Genomic DNA, 6,364 nt, shown 5'->3' on the forward strand with positions numbered 1-6,364 from the left:
GTAGGTACAGTACAACACGATAAGTGTAACATCATATTGGTGCGATAAATTTGATACTTTATTCGATATACAGTACATTTTTCTTGTTTTGACATATATATATATTCTATTCTATTGTTGAAATTTTAAATATTTCAAATAAAAAGAATCAAGAATACAAGATATGAGTTGTCGTAATCTACCCGAAGTTGGATAAGTTGTATATTGAGGATATTGATGCTATTAAATATATAAGTAGATATATAAATATACAGTGGAGTTAATATTAAAGTGTTAAGCAAAGATAATCGCTTAGCAGATGGTGAGTTAGAAATGCATTTTGAACCAATTGCTCTTCCAGTCTAATTTACATAAATAAAAGTATGTGTATTTTTAAAGATATAAACCAATAATTTCCATTGATCACTTACAAATAGCTAAGTTAGGTTATTTTGGTGAGCAACATTAAAATTTTTTAAGATGCTACTTTTTACAATGATTTTTTTATATTAGTAACAAATAATTATTACATAGTAACCTTCAAGTTGTTCCTAACAAATTCTTATTTATTATTTCTATATAACATATCGTAATGATAAGTTCTTTTTAATATTAATAATTTTATATAATTAATAACAATAATTTAATATTAAATTGTTATAATAATATATTATTGAAAAAGTTTTTTTTACACCAAAGGAAAACCTTCTTCGTTGTATGATGAAGAGTCATCACCAGACTGGATGCCACCATTATACACTTTTTTTTTTTTTTTAATAACTTTTTCCGCTCTGTGGGCACTAAGAGGTCCTCTTTTAGCAAACCTATTATGAGTTCAGCCAGGTCCACAATGGGGTGGCCGGGTCGTGAGGGATGGGGCCCGACATATCCGGACGGACCACTTTCCGAAAAATTCCTGGGAAAATTCCGGACGAGTCGAAAAATTCCTGGGAATTTTTCGACTCGTCCGGATTCGATCACGTGTCTTTAGAGCGGTACGCTGCCATCTTGATCGCTCGGCTATCCGGCCATCATTACACATGGGTATGAGAGTAGCCACAACCCAACTGCATATAAAGACCACTATGGAAGAGCACGTAATCAGGAAAAATCCAACCACTTGTAAGATAGTTATGGGCCTCTATAGATATGTATGCTATTATTTGTGAAAGAGATTAGTAATTTGTTGTAATTTATGATGTCACCAAATTCTACTTTAGGCAAAAAGTCTTGATCTACAACGAAGATGCTGGCTTCCTGGCTTGACATAATAAAACTTTCTCTTCGTATAAATGAGCATCTCGTCCTGTCAGACTGCGAGAACAGCTCGCCAAAAAAGCATCTTTTTTAACTTTGTTCGTGATATAAAAATACTGCAGGCTAAACATACGGAAACTAGACCATAAACATGGCGAAGATGAGCAAACGTGTGTTTTATCACGACATGTGCCCCTACATGGTAGCGCCAGCCCTGCTCTCACTCCTCAGATAATTATCACGTGACTTTACATCTTGCGATTGTTTTTTAATCGATTAATTAATACAAGCTTAATGATTTAAGAATAGTGCGCTTGTGAAACAATATTCCACCTTTGAAAGTTGAAATGTCGTGTTAGAAGGCAATTTGCCGGTCACCTTAAAATGTAGGCAGATATTCGGTGTTCTCGCGTTAATGACGTCATTAATTATTTTAACAGCTTTGTGGAGGCTTAAGTGTAAGTTTTTTTATAATCATTTATTGAAAAAAGAAAAAGTGTTTGAAAAATTCCACCTACTTGCACAAATTACACAAAGCAGACAAATGCCTATATCGACTTTTGTTAATCGCTTAAATCATAAATGATATTATAAATGCAGAAATATCGAATACATTTCCACCCATTGAAAGGGCTAACAAATCGCCTTCATAACTCGACATTCGAACTCTCACCGCCTAAACCGACATTCGTCCACTCTTCCGTTCGCAACAACAGTTTCATATTTCTTTTTCGTTACAAAAAAGAAACATTAATTCATAAAAAAACGACGTTTCATAATTAATCAACGTATTTACGTTTTTGTCGTTATTTTTATGTTCCAACCTGTTTGCTATTTAAAATGAAATTTAATATACTATATATATACAGTATAAAGAAACTGTATATATATTTATACTGTATATATGTACTATATACAGGGTGGGCCAGGGAAAACGAAACGGCAGAGTGTTCGTGTTCGTCCAAGCAAAGCGCTCGGACAGGTCGATTTTACTCTCGAGGGGACATCTTTTGCAATAAAGTTTTCGCGATTCTGAATATTAACTAAACAAACATTTTTTTCGAAATAAATGCTTGTTTAGTTATTACAAAATAAATGAGTTTTTAAAATATTTTGTTGTCTGTTGTATTCAAAATCGCAAAAACTTTATTTCAAAAAATGTCCCCTCGAGAGTAAAATCGACCTGTCCGAGCGCTTTGCTTGGACGAACACGAACACTCTGCCGTTTCGTTTTCGCTGGCCCACCCTGTATATACAGTATAAAAAAATAATACACTGTATATACACCCATTATTTTAATTATATACGCTACATATACTGTCTCTGATAGAACAGTATATACCGATATTGGTAAGCCTAGAAGTTTGACAATGGCGTTTGGAACGTCGAGCATGATTCTATTGACATTCCAAACGCCATTGTCAAACTTCTAAGTTTACAGGAAAGCGGCGCTGAACGTCCGACGTACACGTTTTCGCGTTTAAAACTTCGGCCTCAACATCGCTATCGTATTTGATTCTACAAGTACTGTACAGTGTATGTATGCCGTATTATCGATATTAATATCGATTTTTAAAAGAATACCATCGCACATTACTGGTTATCTTTTCAACTTGGCGGTGCAGTAATATAGAGCTAGTGGAAGGAACGACGAAACTAGATCGAGGCGCCTCTAGCGGCGATGCTGGGTAACAGAATCGGGGCTACAAAGCCGGCGCCAGTGTTGTTGCATCTGGTACTTTTGTACTAATCTAGTATCTTTTTAATTGTTTCAGTACTAAGATACCTAACACCATTTTCCTGGTACTATTCATGAAATCCTAATACCTTTCAAAACATTCATTTTTATTTTTATTTCTATATTTTTTTACTTTAGTTTGGCAGTAAATAGATGTTTTTATTGCTTCTTCATTCAGCAGTTAAACGTATTTTTTTTTGCAATTAAATTTAATAAAAGCTAAACTACAAAATCAAGTTCTTACCGATTCCTGTGAAGCACTGTTAATAGCAAAGGAGCTACTTAAAAGCAATAACGATAAAATGTTACACTTGGAAACCATACAAAAACATTCTAGTGAGGAAGATTCTGGTGATGATCATCTTACCAGTGATTTTTCAATGTGATAATTTTAAAGTTCAGTACTTCATGTTCATTACTTTCGTTTCAACATTTTGTTCATTTGATTGTTGTTGAGGAATAATAGCATTCTTGCAACATATGAATTTATCCTGTGTGAATTTTGTATGTTACATGTAACACTATATATATTTTAATAAATAGAAATTTGATAAATTATAAATTTATATATTATTTATAAGTATATAATTAATAATATATAATATATACATACATTCTGCAGTTTAAGGTCAAAGTAATACCTGCATTAGTCAATACAGTCACTTCTCGACTTACGACGGGGTTCGGTTCCGCAACTTCGGACGTAAGTCGAAATGGTCGTAAGTCAAGAAGTGACTGTACTTCAACAAAACAGTTTTTTTTTTTTAACTCTTTCCGACCTGTGGGCACTAAGAGGGCCTCTTTTAGTAGGCCCATTATGGGTTCGGCCAGGCCCACAATGGGGCGACCGGGTGGTGAGGGACGGGGCCCGACATATCCGAACGGACCACCCCCCGAAAAATTCCTGGGGATTTCTCGACCCGTTCGGATTCGATCCCGGGTCCCCCAGAGCGGTAGTCTGCCACCTTTACCGCTCGGCCATCCGGCCGCTTCAACAAAACAGTTAGCCATCTTACACAAGCACGCGCGAAGGGTAACTAACTACACAACAAAACTAAAGATGACGCAATCAATCGCCGAAAGCGTGCAAGATATATATGTATATGATATATATTCCACAAAACCTATAAAAAATTGACACATTTTAAAAATTTTTTAATGAAATTTTTCGTCATAAGTGCGAATGGTCGTAACTCGAGAAGTGACTGTAGATCATTGAGACTGAGCAGTATTAATATTCTTATATTTATTATACTTTTAATTTTGTACAACTTAAAGGGTGGTGTGAAAGAAGTAAACTATATATCTATTTCATGGTAAATAATGAAATTTGTAACTAACCATATATATAAAGGAACTTCAATAAGGACCATAGCAATAGCTAATAGTATTGTATTAATAGGGAAAATTCTTATCCTCATTTCCTCAAAATACTAATTTTGCTTCTTACTCCTTTCTTCCACAGATCTCGTAAATTCAAATATCACATCATATGCCAATTAATATCTGTCAGATTAACAAAATAACATAAAAAAAGAAAATTACTAAACTTTACATTAGAGAACTAAATTTAAAATAGAGCTAACTAAGGTTAACAGGAGATTGGAGATTGGTTAGAATGCAACACATCATTATGTAATTAACCTCAGGAATTAAATTGCAGTCAGCCATTTCTCTTTCGTCCCAGGGTAGGCCTATTATTCATGCGGGAACGAATAAAACTTTGTACTTGGCGGCTCAGTAATATAGGTAACACTACAACCGACCACACAACGGTTATTTTTTGAAGTTTTGTTGGCAGAGAGCTGTTTTTCATTATCACAGGCAGAAAGCAAGCACCGCGTATCAGTACGTATCTAACCCAAAGAGGCTCGTGTTTTCCCGAAAAAGTTTCCTTTGCCTGCGTACAGGTGGCGCTCAACGCAGTTCCACTAGCTCTGTAGGTAACACTACAACTAACCACACAAGTTATTTTTTGAAGTTTTGTATGGCAGAAAGCTGTGGTTCATTATCACAGGATGAAAACAAGCACCGCATTTCAGTACGTATCCAACCCAAAGATGCACGTGTTTTCCCGAAGCAGTTTTCTTTGCATGCGTACAGGTGGCGCTCAACTCAGTTCCACTAGCTCTATAGGCTAAATCCACGAAAGTCCTTTCACAAAAATACATTAAATGCTTAGGGCATGTTTAACGCTTGTAAATATTCTGAAGTATATAATACAATAAATAAAAGCACGTGCCGAAGTTCACAGTAGATGGCACTTATTTCGATTTCTTTGAAATGACACCTACAAACTGCTCGCAATATGCAAACAACTGATACGTAGTTCTAAAAACGATCGCATCAGGACGGATCCAATCTAAGCTTTAATATACCGAGTTTATCCAGCATCCTCGCTATCGTTTGCGATGATCGCACCCATAATACTATGTCGTGTTTATCACTGTATTACGCATAAACGAATCTGACTAAAAAACAACTTAAAAGCGGAGAATTACTAGCTCGGATGGCAGGCTAATTGCTTCCAAAGGCAGATTCCAAGCCTAAAAGACAGAAGGTTGAAAAACGATGTTTATATCTAGTCAGTGTTCTTTTGTTAAATCAAACAACAATTAAATTGAACGAAAACAATGGGAATAATTTTATTTTTTTAATCACAAGTTAATGTATTCCATGAAAGAAAAATATTTAATTTCATATACAATATATACAGAGCTGAATTAAATATGCATCATTTCTTAAACAAAATCATGAATTCTACAATACAACCTTCTTCGTGAACTGAAATCAAGAAATATAAACAGCATGCAGTATATATTAAAATAAACTAATTACTCAAATACACTATAATTACTTAAAGTTTCATTTCAAACATGCATACATTCATCATCAATTAATTCTACATCAATATGGAAATAGGAAAATAGTTTTGTACTCTTTATTTGACAATTTTTTCTTTTTATAAGTAAAAACTAATTTATTAAAAGAGCTTTTCTAACAGAGTGCATACTATTATTTAAAACTTAAATTTTAAAATCTTGTTATTGCCTTCTTAAATCTCATTGATGATCTATTTTCTAATAAACTTTGTAAAGATTTTTTTAAAATTATAACAATGTTACAATGTAACATTTTATTTATATGAAAGTATATAAATTCAGGTGTGGTTTCAACTTCTATCCATAAAAAGAAATGTGTTGTAATGCCATGTAGTGACACAAAAGAGCAAAATATTTATACATGAGTTTTACATATAGTTTTATATATATCATTATATAAAATCAATATATATATACACACATATATATATGTAATAGTACTCTTACAGATAGAAGTTGAAACCACAGCCATGTATTCTAACAAAATGGAGAATTTTAATTATTATAC

This window comes from Centruroides vittatus, unplaced genomic scaffold, assembly GCF_030686945.1.
Source record: "Centruroides vittatus isolate TY-2023 unplaced genomic scaffold, ASM3068694v2 contig_862, whole genome shotgun sequence".
In the NCBI taxonomy this organism is placed as follows: Eukaryota; Metazoa; Arthropoda; class Arachnida; order Scorpiones; family Buthidae; genus Centruroides; species Centruroides vittatus.